Here is a 19,188-nt window from a genome sequence, read left to right as displayed (position 1 = left end):
GGCAGAACCTTATCTTAAGTAAGACAGGGCTCTTCACAATCACAATTCTTAGGTAAAGTGTTCTAGTTCTGAAATTGATCTTTGTCTTCTTTTTTAAATGCCATTTTACAAAGTTTATATATATTGTTTCCTAAGTCTACATGAATGTTAGGTAACAATATATTACATCTAAAACATGAATTAAAGAAAGCTGAGAGAGCTTTTAATTTTTCTTTCATGTAGTAATGTGGCAAAATGTTTTTATGTTTCACAACATTAACCTGTAAACAAATTAGTCTCTCATTAACTTTTAGAAATATATTTACATTTTTATCCCAATGTAGAAGGTAACATAAGGTTCAGGTCCAGTTACAGAATATTAAATGATAAATCCTCAATAAAATTTGCTATTCTTATAAGTTTAAAATTACCATTACAATTTTAGGTTGGAGAACACCAGCTTGATAAAACGTTGTTTCAAACCTTCATTTTAAGACTTGTATACCTGGAAGATATAACACATTTAATATATAAAGAAGAGTAATAGAATCATAATTACATTGATGTTTTTATATTAACCAAGTTTAGTTCTTTAAAAAAATTTTAGACTTCATAATATAGTAAATACTCTAAAATAACAGTTGCTGTTTAACCAGTTGTATAAACCCCTGACTTTTAAGACTAGTTGTTCTAGAGAATAAAACTTAATAGACATGATGTTAAGAGTGAATTAATATTTTAAGAATTATTTGTCATTTTAGCATATAGACTAAACTTTGGTTTGTATCAGTGCATTAACATTTGACCTTAGGGAAAAATCTTGAATAGTTTTAACTGTTGTGTTACTTATATGTACACATAACGCTTTTAAAATTTACCTTTAATTTACACTTTTTAAAATCATTTAATTAGACCCTCTTGTTATTTACTTTGGTGTATTATAGCTTTATCACACACATTTTTTTTAACCTAGGAACATGTTTTTACTAAATATATTTTTATTTCTAGAATCTTTTAATTTAATCTGTTGATCCCCTCTTTTTAAAAAACTTTATACTCTGAAACAACCCTTGTAAATTTCTAAATTTAGATAAATTACTCCATTTTAACAAGATGAAATACTTTGTTATCTATAGAAATTTATTTAAAATGTAGTTGAAACTTTTGGACCCTTTATATAGAATTATACCTGTTGAGACTTTTAGTAACCTTGTTTTTAGTGATGACATAAAGTAATTTTCAACCTTTTTTATTTATTAATTTATAAAAACACCAATAATATTTTGTTACTCTATGGAATTTAAGGAGCTAAGAGTACTTGATGTTATATTTAACAGCATTTTAACTCTGTAAATCAATCAGATGTCTTTAACAAACATATCCATGATCCATCCCATGTAAGTCAAATCTAATTTAGTTTTTTTTTTTTTTTTTAAACCAGATACCAGATACCAGATAAATGTATTGGTCAGCATGAGTCATTGCTTCTCCATTGAAGAAAAATGTAGAAACAGTGGATATTAGACATTTTATAAAATTAACATTTTTATCATTTTTTGACCACCTAGAAACAAAACTGTGTTAGTAACTTGAAAGCCATACTTTTGTACACCCAGTTTAAAACCCTTTTAAATCATGTGAACCAAATGCATTTGGATCCATTTTTAAAATTTAAATTTATGAGCTCATATGACAAGTTTGGTACTAAACATATGTAGATGTGACAATACACTGGTGTACATATACATAAAATAAACAGATGGACAAAGGCCTTGTGGCTTATTTTTTAAAATCCATTAGATTGTTAACCCTGTACACAGGCCTCTGAATGAAACAGAGCATTAGAAAGACTTTATAGTTGGATAGAATAGGTCTGATCAAAAAATTAACCTAGATGCACCAGATCAATATGAGGAACTTAAAAAATAGAATTTTAAAGGTCTTTAAAGGCCACCATCCTGATGTGGTTCAGCTCATCAGAGATGAAAAGAATTCAAAGAATATAGACAAAGGTTATGCCCCGTTCCTCCCTGAAGGAGTTTCCCAGAAAGACAGCAAGGGAGCTGCTTCCATTGGTCTCCTTGGGAGAGCCCCCTCAGGTTGGGGTCTTGTTCTAAACTGTTTTTTCTGGTCTCTTGTATAGCAGTCATCAAAATGTTAGCCTGGTATTTTGGTGGACCAACTTCAATAGTTGGGAGTTCCTGTTGGCAGCAGTTTACATTTCAATGTAAGTGTTGGTGAACCTGGTTAAAAACCTTTTTAACCATTTAAAAAAAATTGAATATAAGACATTTGATCAGGATGTCCAGGCAGCCCAAAGACAATTTGGTGGTGCCCTAAAGGGGGTCATCTGACAGTGAAAGTTGGCCATTCTCTCACATAGCATTTAGAGAGAGAATAGATGTCATACCAGGTCCTGTTGTCAGTGATCCTTCTTTGGAATTCCTGGAAATTGGTCAATATGCATTGAAGGGGCTACATGACAAACATGAAGGAGACCAAAACATGTCCACACTCAAGGGCAGCAAAAAAACAGAAAAAGACAACACTTCAGACTAGTGGAAGACAAACATTAATCAAGCAATCATGCAGATTGTGGCTAAATAAAGATATAGAACTCTATTAAAAGGACTCCCTCTATTGTGGATCCCAGGATGTGTACCTCTCTGATATTGTGTGTGTGTGTGTGTGTGTGTGTGTGTGTATAAATTCACATACATTGTACACACACACACACACACACACACACATGCCATAAGCTCTTTTAAGAGCAGGAACTATATCTTAAATTTTTTTTATCTTTCTGCATCTCACAAAATGTCATATATTTGTTAAATAACAATCCCATTAAAATGTGCAGCTATGCTTATTAACTAACCTTTTTTTCAATGAAGTCAGCTTTAGAATGTTCCATATTTTAAAATTTAGGTACACTTTTATTTTTAAATAACTCATAAAGAAATCTTACTAAGTTATGAGGTGATCTCATGATCGATATTATCAGCTTTAAGGTAGAACACTAGTTAAGCATAAAGGAATGACATTTACTTTTCTTATAAAAACTATTCACATAATTTATGCACATTTTTACACCATATATCCTGGAAGTCTATTTATTACTAACTCACAGATATCTTTGTATTGCTTTGTAATTCTTAGTGAACCAATGTCATCCTCTTCTTCAAAATGATCTGATGTACTGCCATCCAGAACGTTTCGTTCCGGTTCTGAAAAATTAGAGGATTGGTAAGAATTCACTTGAGGTGTCCACGGTGACGGGCTTTTTTTCTGACCATTTGCAACCAGTTTCTAATTTAAGTTTCATAGAGAAGTCTTGACCTCTTTTTTTACCTTTAAGAGTTATGCCTACTATTTTGGTCTATCTGGTTTTCTTTTTCCTCAGTCCCATGGGATGAAGATAAATGACTGGTGGAGTTACTAAATGCCTTCTCCACGATTTTATCCTGAGTCTTTGAAAGATGCCTTCTCTTTTGTGAGAGTACTGGTGATCCAGTCGAAAAGGGTGGGCTAAGAACAGAACTCTTTTACTGCTACTTTTCCTTGAGGGTGGTTGTGTTCCACTAGACCTACTGTTACATGAAATGTCTGCCCCTGGACTGCTATCTTGAGTTTGCAGTGCTCTTGCTGGTCTCCTCAGTGGTGCAGAAGTCTTTTGAATAGCAAGGGCTGGTGAAATCATCTGAATACTTCAGTTCTGAGATGCTTTCATGGCAACTATTTTCACTCATTTCAGCAGGAACATCATAATCTGTGGTTCTGACCTGCCAATCATCTATTTCTTTATTTACAATTCTTTCAGCAACTGCATCCTGTTGGAAACCACATGGACTTTGGACTCTGGTTTCCAGTTTTCCTTACAAAGTATTTGTAGGAGTCAATCTTCTTGGAATAATGGACTCTGCAGGACTCATAATTCTTCCACTGCTGGTTCTGTTTTCACGACAATCTTTTTTGTCTTTTTTCTTCAGTTGTGCTGGGCTCATCAAAGATTTCACTAATTTGCCTTGAGGTATCACTATTTTCAGCAGAAGATACATCTGAATCTAAATACTTATCTCTAGGCAGCTTCTTTGGCTTCTTTGTTCTGCAAAGCTTAATACTTTAACTTTAGAGGATAGAATTCTGAATTTTGTACTTGTACCGTTTGTGCTTGCATTTTTCTGTACTATTCTCTCTTCATGTAATACTAATATGTCAGTATTTGCTTTAAGCGGAGTCTGAGTGTATTTATTAGGCCTTAAATAGACACCCCCTAGTCACCCTTTTTTGACAGTTGCCACGGTTCTCAAAATATTTACCTTTCTTAAGGTTTTCAACTTGGTTCTTTCTACACTGAAGGCTCACTGACTTTTCATGGTCCCCCACTGAAAACTTATCCTTCTTAGATTCAGACTGACATGTGGATTTGGCACAAGATTCTGGTACCTTCTTATCCTCGGTTCTATACAACCAGGCTAAATGCGGATGCACATGAGTTGGACTCCCATGGGTTGGTTGTGTAACAAGGACAGCTCAATTAACAAAGCATTCAGCAAAGGAAGCTGCCTTATTGTATTGACTGTATTTTGCTCAGTTTGAGGGCGACATGTAGATTCATTAAGGGCTCCTACATCCTGACTCCCTGGTGAACTCAAAAGCACCGCAGGAGTCTCCTGTGTTGCAGAATCTGTACCTTTTGGAGGGTTGCTGGAGGGTTTACAAGTACTTTTTCCGCAAGGCATCACCCAGCTTCTCAGGTCCGTCCCTTTAGGGCTCAATGGTGATTTTGACGCCTGCAGGAAGCGTCCTTTCTTGGGTAAAGTGAGTGTAATACAGAGGAGGTGGGCAAAAGGTGTTGGTTTCCAGGTCCAGCTCGGCGTCTTCCTGGCTGGAGGTGCTGATGGTGCTGACACTGCTGTCCGCAGCCTCCGCAGGGCCAGGTTTGCTGTTCTCCGCGGAGCCCGCACGGGCAGGGCTGGGGGCTCCTTCCCGCGCCGCGGCGGCGTCGAGGGCGGCCGGGGCCGCGTCCTGGGGGCCGAGGTCCGGGTTCCGGCCCGCGGGGTCCCGGGGGCCGCGGTCCGGGCCGCCGAGGGCCGAGCCGGCGGGGTCATGGGCGCGGCCGTGACAGCTCCGACAGGCGGTAGACAGCGCCAGGTCACCAATGCGCCGGCCCGCCGGGTCCAGCAGGGCGAAGCTGCCCCGGCTGCCGGGCCCGCGGGCGGCGGGTAGCTAGACGTTGCAGGCGCCCAGCAGGCGGGCGGCCTGGACGCAGCGGGCAGCTGCAGCAGCGCGGCGCGCAGCCGCGGGCGGGCAGGGCGGCGGGGCGCAGGCAGAACACGCAGGCCTTGCCGCGCCGAAGCCCCGGGCGCCGCCGGGCAGCACGGTGGGCCTGGTGGGCGCACGAACTAGAAGTGGCGGGAAGTCCAGCAGCCGGAAGGTAACGGCGGGGCCGGGCGGCGGCGCGGCTTCCAGGCGCACCTAGTCCACCAGCAGCTCCAGGGAGAAGAACCGCTGAACCGCCATCCCGGTTGCCAGGCAGCGCAGTCGCCGGAAGTGGTAGGTGCGCGCCCTCGCGAGAGGCGAGGAGGCGACCGGAAGTCTCTGGAGACTGGGTCTGCCTGCTGCCAGGCCCCGGGGCGGAAGGCAGAGGGCGTGGGTTCCTGGTCGCTCGGTGGACGCCGAGGCCCGAGGAAGAGCAGGCTTAGAACAGCAGGTCCCATGTAACCCGGGGTCGGGCCAGAAGCTGAAGTGAGCAGGGCCCTCCGTGACCCCGCAGGACGAACGGCACGCGGCCTCGTGTAGACAGCCGCCATAGGGGAGCCCCTTCCCGCCCAGGCCTCACCGCCCGCGCGGCCCGCGCCGCTTGCGCCGCTGCAGCTGGCATCCCGGGTCGATGTGGAACAGCCACTCGGGTCAGACCTCATGCCCATCCTGAAGTCCGACCAGTGACCTGCGAGGTGTGTTCAGCCAGAACCCGAACTCCAGGATCCTGTGAGGTCTGTTAGGCCAGCATCCCTCACCCTCCAGGGGTGCAAACTCACCGACCTGAGGCAGTTGGAACTGGAAGGCTTGCTGTCAGGAGCTGAGGAAAGAACCCGTGTGGAGCTACTTAGGAGGAAATGGAGTTCAGTCTCCTTATTTAGGAATACAGACAGTCCCCAACTTGGGATTTGTCTTGTTTTGTTTTGATCTTACAGTAGTGGGATAGTTTGACCATACATCCATTTTATAAAGTATTGAATCAATTACATAAGATATTCGATGCTTGATTATAAACTGGGCTTTGCCTTAGGGGATTTTGCCCTACTGCGGGCCGCTGTTCTGAGCACGTCTGCACCAGGCTTGGCAAGCTACAGTGCCACAGGTTAGGGGTGACGTTTTCAGCCTACAGTGAAAGTTACCTCAGGAGGTAACTTCATGGTGAGTTGAGGACTGCCTGTGTTGTTGTTGAGGAAGCAACTAGTGTGTTGAGGAAGCACACTAGTGCTCCCATTCCCCATGTAAAAGTATATAACAAGAAGGTGAGGATGTAATAAATAGCTAAATTAAGACAATTCTAAGAGGAACTCTTTTTAAAGATAGAAACAATCTGCAGTTTTAAATTCAATAACATGAAATAGCAAAGTCAGAGCCCTCATCCATAGTTTAAAACCCGTCAGATGCTGGCTTGCTGTGACAAGCTGGGAACCTTACCTCTGAAAATTCCTGGAGAAACAGGCTACAGCAGCTCCCTTGTGCTCCATGGATTCCCAGAGGCTTGCATTTCAAGGCTGCAGACCACATCATATTCCTGGAGTGACGATTTCTGTCAGGAGAAGCAGATACTTCTGGTTTTCATTCAGGACCCCAGATAAAAGCCTGCCCAGAAAGACATCCCTTACCCCAAGACTTGATTGGAGGCTTCTGGAATCTAAGCCACATGTCCCCTTTTCTATCTGGGTTGCACACTCACACACCTAAACACAGTGAAAATCAGAACCATAATAACATTGCCTTATATTCTGTTGCTGGTAAAGATGAGATGACTTTGTCCTCAGTTAACTTGTCTGGTGTTTAAACGCAGATCGTTTCATTCCCAATCTTTCCTCCTTTCTGTTTCTCAGTTTCTGGCAAGGAGGAAGTAATAGTTTTTCCATGTGCTGTCATTCAACTAATTTAACATCCCATAACTCTGCCAGAGTTACCATCAGAAAATGATTGCTACTTTCAATATGCATAAGAAATAGCTTTTGAATTCTAACAGAACCAAGGCTCAGCATTATAGTTTAAATGAGCCTATAGAAATTGTTACTAGAAATTCATTCACTAAAGAAGGGCAAGAAAAGTCTGCCAAGTGGGCAGGAATGCAGGAGCTGAGGTGGGGGTGGAGAGTAAACAAGGGCTCCTCTACTGACTGGAGGGAAAGAGTGGCCTACACCCTACTGATAAATCTGCCAGAAAGGAAGGGGAGAGTGAAATTGTGCAGCACCTCAAGGGATTGGAAAGCATGGGTTCATTGATAAGCCAAATGGTATGCATGATTGAAAGGAGGAGTCATGGAAACAAAGACTCATTGGCAAGAAGCGTAGCATGGTGGGATCAGCACAGGCTTCAAGTTGAATAGTCCTGGGTTAAAATACCAGCTTACTTACTCTTCATAACTGTAATTCCAGCCCAGGTTCACAAACTGTGGGAGCATCCTCTCAGATTGTCTCATACTTCCTCAGGTCATGCTCAAAGTGCAGATTGTTGGACTTCCAGAGATGTCTGTTCACTCAGTCTAAGATCACTGTTACCAAGGGAGCTTGTTCTGTTGTTTGAGCATGACCACCCACTTCCTGGAATATTGTCAATGACTGGGTTACTGCTTAACAGCTCTCCAGCAAGCAGAATGGTATTGCAATCCTGCTAGCAAATATCAGAAAGGTGTATACAGTCACGTAGTCATGGCTCCTTTCACACCTTCAAGGGGAAGTGGAAGAAATGAAGTGGTGGTTGTTAGCTGTGAAGCACCACTATTAACGTGCACCATGTTCAGAGATGCCAGTGGAGCAGCAGCAGCAGTGACAACCTGCTCCAGGGACTCCAAAGGTTGCAGAAAGCCCCTGGGAGGTTTACTAGAGGTTGCCCTTTGGGGCTGAGCCTGCCTGCCACATTGCCTCAGCCTTTGCTCTGGTCCAGGGAAGACTGATGCCTTAGACTGTTAAGACTGAAATTAATAGTTCTTCCTTTTAGCAGAATTAGGTCTAAGTTGGATTTATTTTAAATTACTACTAATATTATTTATCCTCCAAAAGATAGCTGTTGTTCTGTTTTTTCATAACTTCCAATGTGTGAAATAAACCAAAAGCCTTGATAAGCTTATCAATCAGACTGGACCTTCAGGAGAGTCTGGCCACAACTTTTCATGGCACCCCATGGGGGTCTGTGGTGCAATCATAATGAAGCAAACAAACCACCTTGAAGAGGTTAAATACAAATTCACGTGGCAATGAATGGTAACGCTGCAATAGAATTCAGTTCTGTTTCTTGAAAACACAGGTTGAGTCCATCCCACTAGAGGAACATCCTTTGGCTTTCTTGCCCATACACGAGGAAAATGTTAACATATAGGAAACTGACAATATCCAATTGAAAAATGTATTTTGTGGCACAAAGGAATAATAACACAAGGAAGCAAAGAGGCCAACACAGGAGGTGGTACGTTTTGTAAGAAGAGTGACCCTACTTGTCAAAGGCATGGCAAGGGCTCAAAGAGAGGAGGGCTGCTCCAAATTTAGCCTTAGCAAGAGAGACAACCCCCAAATGTGATGTGTGCACCCTGTTCAAGCTCTTAAGCCACCTGAACAAATGACCTGCTTGTGACAGTGGCGCAGTTTGACTAGAGACTGATATTAGATGATATGAAGGTTTGTTAAAGGTTGAGCATGTCAGCGTCCTGAAGGTTCTTTAAGAAAACATGCTTGCACCTAAGAGATGCAAACTGAAGTAGGGGGAAGGAAGTGACTGAGCCAGGAGCTGGCATTATAATGTCTCAGGATAGAAGGGAAAACAGGGAAGGCAGACCTGGCCAGGGCTTGATGATTCCTGAATCTGTGTGAGGGGTTGGGGGCCTGTGTTGTTCTCTTCTATACTTGTGTGTGCATCTGAATCTTTTCATTAAAGGTCATTGCATTTTCTTTCAGAGGTATCAGATCAGCCATAAGACTGAACGTCCAGCATGTTGCAGTGCAGACTCTGCACCAACCCGTATCTCTGAGCAGCTGACTGGTGCGTAATGATGCCACCAAGGGAAACGCTGTTTCCCTGCTCCTGCTGTGAGCTGCTGGTCTACCCAGAGTCCAGTTGTGACAGTTTTCCAGGTCGCCACTTACAATAAAGGGCATCTGTAAGTGGGCCATTTGTAAATGACATCCCTTCTATTAACAGGTCTTACAGGCCAAGCACATCTGGTGGTCCTTCTGCCCTGGCCTCAGTCCTCCGTTGCCAGGCAGTGGAAGAAGAGGGCCATTCTGCACACATTTTACAGCAAGAAGAGACCCCTCTCTCCTTGCTTTCACACACACATAGTACCTTTTGATTTACTTCCTAAACTCTCCACTGATTGTATTAGGGTGAAGACCACAAGTTACATTTAAAATAACAATAGCATGAAATAAGTTCCTCCCCAGCAATCCAGAACCTCGAGACCAGATCCCATACACCTCCCTGGCTTCCCTTCTACCACCTACTGATCTCTGTTCATGCACTGTGGTTCCCTGCTGGGGCTGCTTTTCCAGTTTGCATCCCTCCCAGCTCACCTGCCCTTTGGTTCTCCACAGAGATCAGACCTCCTCTATTTAATGTCAGACTCAAATGCTGTGTCCTTTTTGAAATTCTTTCCTGGTAGTGATCTTTCTTTCCCTGTTGTGTTTAATCTATTTTTATGTCTTGTATGACTCTTGCACATGAGTTACTGCCCCTAGGTCTAAGCTCCTTGATTGTGTCATTTTATTCTTGCATGTCTCCGGCAAGGAGCACACACAGTGCCTTCTTTCTGTACGTGATGTTTGTATGTAATGAACTAATAAATGAAGAATAGAACCTCTTATGATACTTGCTTGTTTAAAACTCAAGGACTTGGAAAATATCCTGAGCTAAAACTCAACAAATATTTTAAAGGAAACAGCAGTGCCTGTGGTGTTCTTTGTGTGGAATTGTGCTTCAAAGAAACCCAGGCAAACCTGCTGGAGCAGGTGCACCTTTTCAGAGAAACCTGCTGCGCTCAGTTGGCCTTACATTTCACAGTTATGGTAGACTAAATGTGAGGCCTAGGTGGGAGATTCATGTAAACAGGATTAAGGGTTCTTCTCTCTGTGCCAGTTTCTGGATTTCTGATGTGTAGGACTTCCCTGTGGGTTTCTTCTTTGTTCAGGCACTGGATGAGATATTCTCTGAAGACTGTTCGGTGCAGTAGGAGACAAGGGACCCCTGCTGCAGCCCCAGCTGAGGCTGTACTGACACCAGGCAGTCAGAAGCTCTGCTTCTTTTAAATGATTTTTCTCAGTAGATGCAGCCTTTGAAGGGAGCCAGGATCCAGCCTAGCTAAAAATAGACTCCACAGTCACGCCTTGAGTTTGCTTTCTGAAATGTGGGTCTTTTGCTATGCTGCCCTTCTGCATAGTCTGGCCTACTGGGACAGCACTGTAGCCATAGATAGAGACCCAGCACACAAGGGCTGCTCCTCTCACTTCCCAGGTGTAAGCTCAGGAGCAGGGCTAGTGGCCATATAAAATTGGACAGAAAGTCACCAAATCAAGCTTTATTGGAATTTGGCTCTCGGGCTAACTTCCCAGCTCTCTGGGGTACAGGTAAGGGTAGGGAACCAGAGAAATCACACATGGCTCTGGCTGCCCAGTGTCTTTATAGGCCAGAATGGGCAGGGGTCCTGCTGAATGATAGGTGAATACAAGGGTCAGTGGAGTTTTTCTGCCCATTTGATTGGTTACTGTTTTGGCACACTGCCCTCTGCCTCAGTTGCTCCACTTTTCCTCATATAGTCACTCAAATTCCAACCTAACACCAGGTCCCACGAGAAGGGACACGGTCCCACCTCCCACCCTTTAGAAGGGTTCCCAACAAAGTACAAGATAGTGCCAAGAATAGAGAGGGTGTGCAGAATCTGGACCCCTAGGGGGCTGCAGAAGGGTGCAGCAGACATGGACAGGAGGTGGTGATGTGGTGCTGTCATGCCCTGCACTGTGCCCCCAGGTTCACAAGAGGAGCATGAACCTCGACATGGCTGTGCCTGGACATGGCCCTAAGGAGGTGCTTATCGTACCACAGGAGGACCCTCGAGCCTCCCCCACTGTGCTCTGCTGGTTTGCCTCTGCTTTTTCTGTATCTCCTTAACTGCTTTCATAACTCATTTGTTCTACCAACTGCTTACAATTCTTTTTAGTTAACTCATAACTAATTTTGGGGTGTTTGTGTAAATGACGATTATTCCTCTGAAATAGCAATTAAAATACACCTTAGCAAAGTATTTAAAATGCTTCCTCCACAAGGAGAAACAAGTATTGTATTTCTTTTTCTAGAAGGACTGGATGAAATGTTCCCTAGACTCACCCTGAAATTTCAGTGTTCCTGAGTGTTTTTCTTTGTTCTTTTGATTTCCTGATTTTCCCTGTAGAAAACTGGATGGCAAATTTTGGGGTGTTTTGTTTCCAGTAGCATATCTGTCCTTAGGAAAATGTTGACTGTGTCTTTGATTCTAATTTAGACTTCTAATGATATTTGATTCCAGGTGATATCTGACTGACTCCTAAAACCTCATTACCTACAAATCACTAAATTAATGAATTTGTACTAAGCTGGAAGAGTTAGAGGTAATTTGGAATTTTTGTCTTTCTTAATTTTATTAATTCAACTAATGAATACAATACTGGGTGCTTGATTGAATAAAAGAAATGATGTGTTGTCTGTTCTACATGGCTGCTTCTTTGAAACCCGTAAGTACCTTACAGAAATTTACCATGTATCCAAGAACTGAAGTATCTGAGACTTCCCACTAAACAGTGCTATTAGGTTTTCGTATTTAAATGATAGTCAATGCAAAAAACATTTGAATTGGCACTGGCTGGGACTTGAAATAAAACAAGTATTTAGCATACTGAAAAGCCACTCTGGGAAATTTAAATATCAAAAGTGAACATATTTGCAAAAATAGAAAGTTGCAGACACCCAGAGGGAACTTCAAAGCTTAAAACTGAATTGTTCCCCTAAGTTCCTGGTTCTTTTGCACCATTTTCTGATACTCAGAAACTGGGTTTCTGATCTGGGCAACAAGTTTTGTGCAACTATGTAGTTTGGCATTTCTCTAATTGAAATGAGGTCAGAATCCTTAATTTCATGCAAGTACTACCATTAATAACATTTCCAGGATCATGGTCTTTTAAAAATCCAAATATAATCCCATCCTGTTTTTCCACACACTAGGGAAATGGATGATAGATTACAGTTGCAAGAATGTCTGCTGCTCCCCTCCCTGCTTCCCAGTCCTCTTCCCCTGGAATATTACTTTCCAAGGGCTATAGATTACAGTCCTTAGAGGGCAGAGTTGGTCCTCTTGCCAGAAGCTTCAGGTGCAACAACAGGTTTCCTGTCTGGAATAACCAGAGATCCAAAGCAGACAGGACTTTTTAGCTTCCTTATAGAATATTTTCTTTCTCCCTCTAAGTAAAACTGCAGGTAATATTTCATCATACAGCCTAGTACAGAAAATTCCCCAAAGACAGGAGATTGTTTGTCAGAGTGCTGCTTAGGAGTCCAGGATGTAAAACCCCCTGACCCCTGGGGCCTAGTGCTCAGGAGCCCATGCTGCACATAGCAATGCTCTGGACCCTCTTGCTCCACAGAGATGACATGAAAGCCAGCCCCCTGAAGGCTGAGAGAGGGTCACAGTCTCTGAGAAAGTGGGGTGAGGAAAGCAGCAGTGCCTGATGATCAGCAGTCCTGCAGGGGCAAGGCCGTAGGCTGAGGACATGGCACCAAGTCAGGGGGTGCTCTTAAATGTTAATTTGGCGAATTAAGGAGGGAGAAAAAAAATTAAAAATCCAACAATTCGACTTACATTTTTCAAGATTCAGAAGGATCACACTGTTATTGTTTTCTAAACATGTGCTTGCACAAAATCTAGTAAATACCATTTCCAAACTGCTGTGAATTTTCTGGTGGAGCTACTGGTGGCAACCTGACTTTTCCTAAGTCCAGTTGTGGTGCCCAGTGAGCATATTAGCTTTTATTTATCCATCCCAGGTTCCTGTTGTCTTCCAGGAAGGCCTTGGGCCTCAGGACTGATGGATCAGAGTAGATCCTGAGCAAGTGGCAGTGAGGAGTCAAGATCCTTATGGAATGAGTGCCTGGGTGGCCCACTCCCCGTCTGTCATGGTCAGTATCAGGGAGTCAAAGCAAAGGGAGACAAAGTTGAGACCCAGTTAGGCAATTGGTTGAGCTGCAGATCCAACCAAAGTTCTCCTCTCCAGTTTTTAGCAACTAGACCCCACACCAACCAGCATATTTGGGTCTGTGCCTGAGGGAGGTAGCCCCCTAAACCAGGAGTTTCACCTTATTTTCCACTCTGGCACTTGCAGCTACCAAATATCCCGTGGCTAGAGCTGGTCAATGTGGCCTTTGTGGCCAGCAGTGGGCATGCATACTAACGAGGGTATCAGAGGGTCCTCGCAGGCCTCCCAAAGAGTTCACACCCACTCCAAGGGCTCTTGGTCTAGAGGACTACCACTAAATCACATGAGCCAGGAGGGAAGGAATGCTAGTGTCTGGAGAAGAAAACAGTGACTCTCACTGAGAGATGCCAGCAACTCAGAATTGACCGACATATGCATCCCTTATACAGGAAGAGTAGCGGGGCCTGAAGTCACCTAAATTTAATGCTATGTGTCAGCAAAATATATAAAACATAAAACCTGGTATATAATTACAAAGCTAAATTATTTACTAATTAAATCAAAAAGAGTCTCCACAAAACAAATCCATAGCACCAGTCTCACATGTGGCTGATGCTGCCTGATGGGTCTGCCCATCACCATCAGTGCTGGGGGAATGGCACCACCACTGTGAAGTTGCTCATCTGAAGCTGGCTTACCACCACTCCCCCGAGAGCTCTTAGCCTGCCACCACTTCTTTCTAGTCAGTCCTGCAAAGCTTTAATTATGCTCCATGCTGCCATGCCATCTGGAAGTCACTCAGCCCAAGGGTATCCCTTCTTAGGCACATGTGTGCCACTTCTCTTTGCCCTTGTGAAGGACATCAGTTCATTCTTTTCTTGCTGACATAACTCTGTCTTTCAGATGATGGTCCTTCCTGACATTCTTTGGGGTGATGAGCAGCCAGACAGAGGACCCCACCCAGCAAAGGTGTCCTCACGCTGGCTGGACATGGCACTTCACAGTTCACATTTCCTCCAGCCAGGCAGATGGCACGTAACCCAGGTGGTCCAATGGAGTCCCTCCTGTGGTGCTGTAGTTTGGATCTGGAGTGTCCTCCAAAGGCCCAGTGTTAAAGGCTAATTCCCAGGTGTTGCCTTTTTGGGAGATGGTGGGACCTTCAGGATATGGGGTCTAGTGGGCAGTCTTGGGGTCACTGTTGGCAGGATGGTGTGAAGAGCACAGTGTGGTCCCAGCCCTCTCCTCTTGGTCTCTCTCTCTTTTGCTTCCTGGTCCTGGGGTAAGAGGTGTTGCTGTACCATGCATCCAGTCATGATGTGCTGCCTCAACACAGCTGAAAGCAAGCAAAAGCAAATCCAGAAATAACTTCTACAAGGGACGAAGCATTTGGGGCACAGAAAATGGCTTGTGGAAAAAGTGACTATAGCAGCACTCCCCACCACCAGGGAAAGAAAGAGCTTGTCCTGCCAGAGAAGAGACTTCCAGTGCACCTCATGGCCTGGGAAAGCATCACCAGTGGCACCAGGAAAAGGGATTGCCAGCTGAGTTTCTGCATCCTGGAAAGTGTGTGCTCAGTGCTACCTGAGAGGGTGGTCATATGCTGCATTTCTATGACCAGGGAAAGTATATGCTCATGTGGCCACACTTCCTTCCTGCAAAAGCACCCCAATACCCAGCATGCTCCCAACACCCGGAGATAGGGATCCCTAGCAGCAGAAAATTCCAAGAAGTTGCCTGAATCAGAGAAACTGAAATAAACACAGAAAATTTTGCCTGGACCATTCATGATCGGGATCCCAAGGGAGAAATCTCCCATTGTTGCTGGCAGCTACATGTGAGGATTTGAACACCAGGGCAGATACCAGGTATTTCATAGTTAAAGCAGTGAAGGTGAAGCATGTCTCAAACACCCACCAAATAGTTCCAAATTCCATCCGATCTAAATCCCAGTTACTGAAATCTTCAGTTTATAACTCTGCAATACACCAGCCACAGAAACACAATTTGCCATTACCCAAAACTGTGCTACCACAGTGTATCCCAGGAGGCTGGAAGCTGAGATCTACCACAACCAGTTTTTCCTCCTAGATATCCACATACAGGATCCCCAAATAAACATGTTCATAAGAAAAGTTCTCCAAGAAACATTATAATCAAAATGACTAGCATAGAGATAAGAAAAGAATATTAAAAGATGCAAAAAAGAAACAACAGGTCACATTTACAGGCAAATCAACAAGTCTCACTTCTTATTTCTCAACTCAGACCGTACAAGCAAGAAAGGCCTGGAATGAGATTTTATAAGTTCTTGAAATAATTTCCAACCAAGATTCTTATACGCAGCAAAGTTCTCTACCATATTCAGTGGGAAAATAAAAACTTTCTATGACAAGAATAAACTAAAAGTATTTATGTTAACCAATTCAGCACTATAAAGAAATCTGAAAGATAAACTGAACAGAGAGGAACCCAAAAACAAATCTCAAAGCTCCCAAATAAATGACAAACAATACATGACTAATCATCTAAATGAGAATCAAGACAGAATTAAACATACTAAAAAATCAAAATGGCGGTAAACCACAATACATATTCATAATAACAGTGAATATAAATGGTCTCAAATCCTCTACTGAAAGACATAGATTAGCAGAATGAATCAAAAACCAAAATTCAACTATATCCCATTTGAAAAAGACTCAGCTCATAAGCAAAGTCATTCTCAGGAAAATGGTAAAAGGAAAAAAATATTCCATGCAAATGAAATCTGTTAACAGTGGGAGTAGCTATTCTCATGTTTGACAAAATTGATTTGAAGCAAAAATTAATCAAAAGAGACAAAGACCATTATATTCTGGTAAAGGGAACAATCCAGCAAGGAGATGCAATGACAATAAATACATATACCCCCAATGTCAATGCACCCAATTATCCTAAAAAAATACTCCTTGGCATTAAATCTCAGATATACCCCTAATAAATAATATGGGGTGACTTCAAAATAAACTATATTCTAAGTCACAATGTAATCTGAGCAAATACAAAAAATTTAAAAAATAAGAATTCATATAATCCCAGGCATCCTACCATCCCATAATAAAATTAAACAGAAATAAGCAGCCATAAAAATAATGGAAAACAAACTCACATGGAAATTAAACAATACTTTTTTAAATTAAGAATGAATCAAAAAAGATATGAGAGAGGATATAAAGAAATACTTAGAAACCTATGAAATAAAGATATAAAATGTTAAAATCTCTGGGACAGAATGAAAGAAATAGTAAGAGGAAAATTTATTACATTGAACATTTACATCAAAAACAATACCTCTCAAATAAATAAGCTTATGCTCCAACTCAGGGCCTTAGGAAAAGAACAAACTAACTCCAAAATCAATAGAACACAGGAAATATTAAAGATGAGGTCCATAATTGATAAATCAAGGATAAAAAAATACACAGGATCAATGCAACAAAGAGTTGTCTTAAAAGATAAATTAGATTGATAAACCCCTTGACACACCACGCCCCCCCAAAAAAGAGAAGACCCAAATCAACAAAATCATAGATGAAAAAGGAGATATCACCACAGACATTTCTGAAATTCAGAGAATCATTAGAAACTGTTTTGAAAAATTATATCCCAGTAAACTCCAAAATCAACAAGACTTTTGAAAATTCTAGACACATGTGACCTGCTCAAATTGAACTAGGAAGATATAGAAAATGTAAGCAGACCAATTCAAGTAATAAAATTTAAAAAGCAATTAATTAAAGTCTACTAACAAAAAAAGTCCAGGAAAAGATGTATTTTCAACTTATTTCTGCTACAAGAGGAGTCTCAGTCTTCTTCAAGTTATTTCATGTAATTGAAATGGAAGGAACACTCCCAAATACATTCTACAAAACCAGAATAACCCTGATTAAAAAAAAATATGTAGAAAGAAAACTACAAATCTCCATGATGAACTTAGATTGAAAAATCCTTAATTCAAACAATGTTAGCAAACAATGTCCAAAAACACATTAAGAAGATAACACATCATGACCAACTGGGCTTCCTCCCAGGAATGAAAGATTGGTTCAGCCTATGCAAATCAATAAATGTATTTCATGAAAGAAATAGAATTAAGAGCAAGAACTATGTGATCATCTTAATAGAAGCAGAGACAGTATTTGGAAAAAAAATTCATGTTAAAAACACTGGAGATACCAGTGGTAGAGAGAATTTACCTTAAAATTATAGAGGCAGTATATGGGAAACCCAAAGTCAATATCATCTGAATGGAGAAAAACTGAAAGCTTTCCCTCTAAAGTCAGTAAAAGTTAAGGATGTACACTCTCACTGCTTATGTTCAATATAGTTCTCAAAACTCAAGCCAGAGCAACCAGGCAAGTGAGTGAAATCAAAGTGATATACATAGGAAAAGAAGACAAACTATCACTGTTTGCTGATGACATGAAACTATATCTAGAAAACCTAAAATATCACCACGAGGCTCCTACAACTGATAAATGAATTTAGCAAAGTAGCAAGATACAAGAACAATACTCATAAATTGATAGCTTTTCTATGCTTCAACATTGATTCAGATGAGAAAGAAATCAGGAAAACCACCCCTTTTGCAATATCTTTAAAATTTATATATACATATATACCTGGGAATTAATCTAACCAGGGAAATGAAAGATTTCCATAATGAAAACTAGTCAACACTGAAAAGGAAATTGAAGAAGACCTTAGAAGACAGAAAGACCTCCCATGTTGGATAGGCAGAATTAGTATTGTCAAAATGGTCATACTACCAAAAGTGATTTACAGATTCAATGTTATGCCCATTAAAATTTCAATGACATTTTAACAGAACTAGAAAAAAAAACCCATTTTTAAAGTCATTTGTAAGAATAAGAGACCCAGAATAGTCAAAGCAATTCTGAATAAATAATGTAGGAGGCATCATAATACCCAATTTCAACTTATACTGCAGAGCTGTAGTAGTAAAAACAGCATGGTATTGGAATCAAAGTAGACATGGAGATCATTGCAATAGAATAGAAGACACAGAGGCAAATTCACCTGCTTACAGCCATCTGAAACTTGACACAGATACCAAAAATATACCTTGAAGAAAAGATGGCCTTTTAAGAAATGGTGCTGGAAAAACTGGATATCTATAAGTAGTAGAATGAAATTAGATCCCTATCTTTAAATTTACAAAAAAAGGAAATTGGATTGAATCAAAGATTTAGAATTTAGACCAGAAACCTTGCAACTACTAAAAAAAAAAAAAAAAATAGGGCCACCAGTTCATAACATAGTTGTAGGCACTGACTTCTTCAAAAAGACCCCTAACATTCAAGAAAGAAAAAAATACATGAATTAATAGGTGGGATGCCATAAAATCAAAGAGTTTCTACACAACAAAGGAAATGATCAAGAGAGTGAAGAGAAATCCTATGGAATGGAAAAAAAAATCTTTGCTAGCTACTCGTAGCAGTTTATAAATAACACAAAGTATTTTTATAAAAAACACAGAAAACTCAATGCCAAAAAACATCAATAAATGGACAGAATAATCAAACAAAACAAAGCAGTGTGGAGATTCCTCAAAAAAAAATCTAGAAATGGAACCACCTTAAGACCCACCTATCCCACTCCTTGATATTATTCTAAAAGAACTAAAATCAGCATACTACAGCAAAACAGACACTGTAATGTTTATATCAGCACAACTCACAATAGTCAAATTGTGAAATCAACCCAGATCCCTGTCAATAGATGA

The 19,188-nt window shown here is 41.5% G+C and overlaps 1 long non-coding RNA gene and 1 pseudogene across 2 annotated transcripts in view; both read right to left on the bottom strand.

The window, feature by feature from the left end:
* Positions 1–3,065: 3,065 nt before the first annotated feature.
* Positions 3,066–6,041, bottom strand: LOC306641343 (microtubule-associated protein 10-like; annotated as a pseudogene). Its single transcript has 2 exons — positions 3,941–6,041; positions 3,066–3,852 (listed from the first exon to the last, which is right to left on the bottom strand). The product of its transcript is annotated as a microtubule-associated protein 10-like (transcript).
* A 547-nt stretch (positions 6,042–6,588) lies between these two features.
* Positions 6,589–19,188, bottom strand: part of LOC306642454 — a 32,793-nt gene continuing 20,193 nt past the window's right edge. The window contains exons 2-3 of the long non-coding RNA XR_013758533.1: positions 14,007–14,152; positions 6,589–6,784 (exon numbers count right to left, since the gene is read on the bottom strand). This is a non-coding gene — a long non-coding RNA (uncharacterized lncRNA). The remainder of the gene's footprint in view (positions 6,785–14,006; positions 14,153–19,188) is intronic.

The sequence above is a fragment of the Sciurus vulgaris genome (assembly GCF_902686455.1).
Source record: "Sciurus vulgaris genome assembly, chromosome: 12".
In the NCBI taxonomy this organism is placed as follows: domain Eukaryota; kingdom Metazoa; phylum Chordata; class Mammalia; order Rodentia; family Sciuridae; genus Sciurus; species Sciurus vulgaris.
The sequence above is the reverse complement of the archived record's forward strand: the minus strand, read 5'-3'. Positions and strand labels throughout refer to the sequence as shown.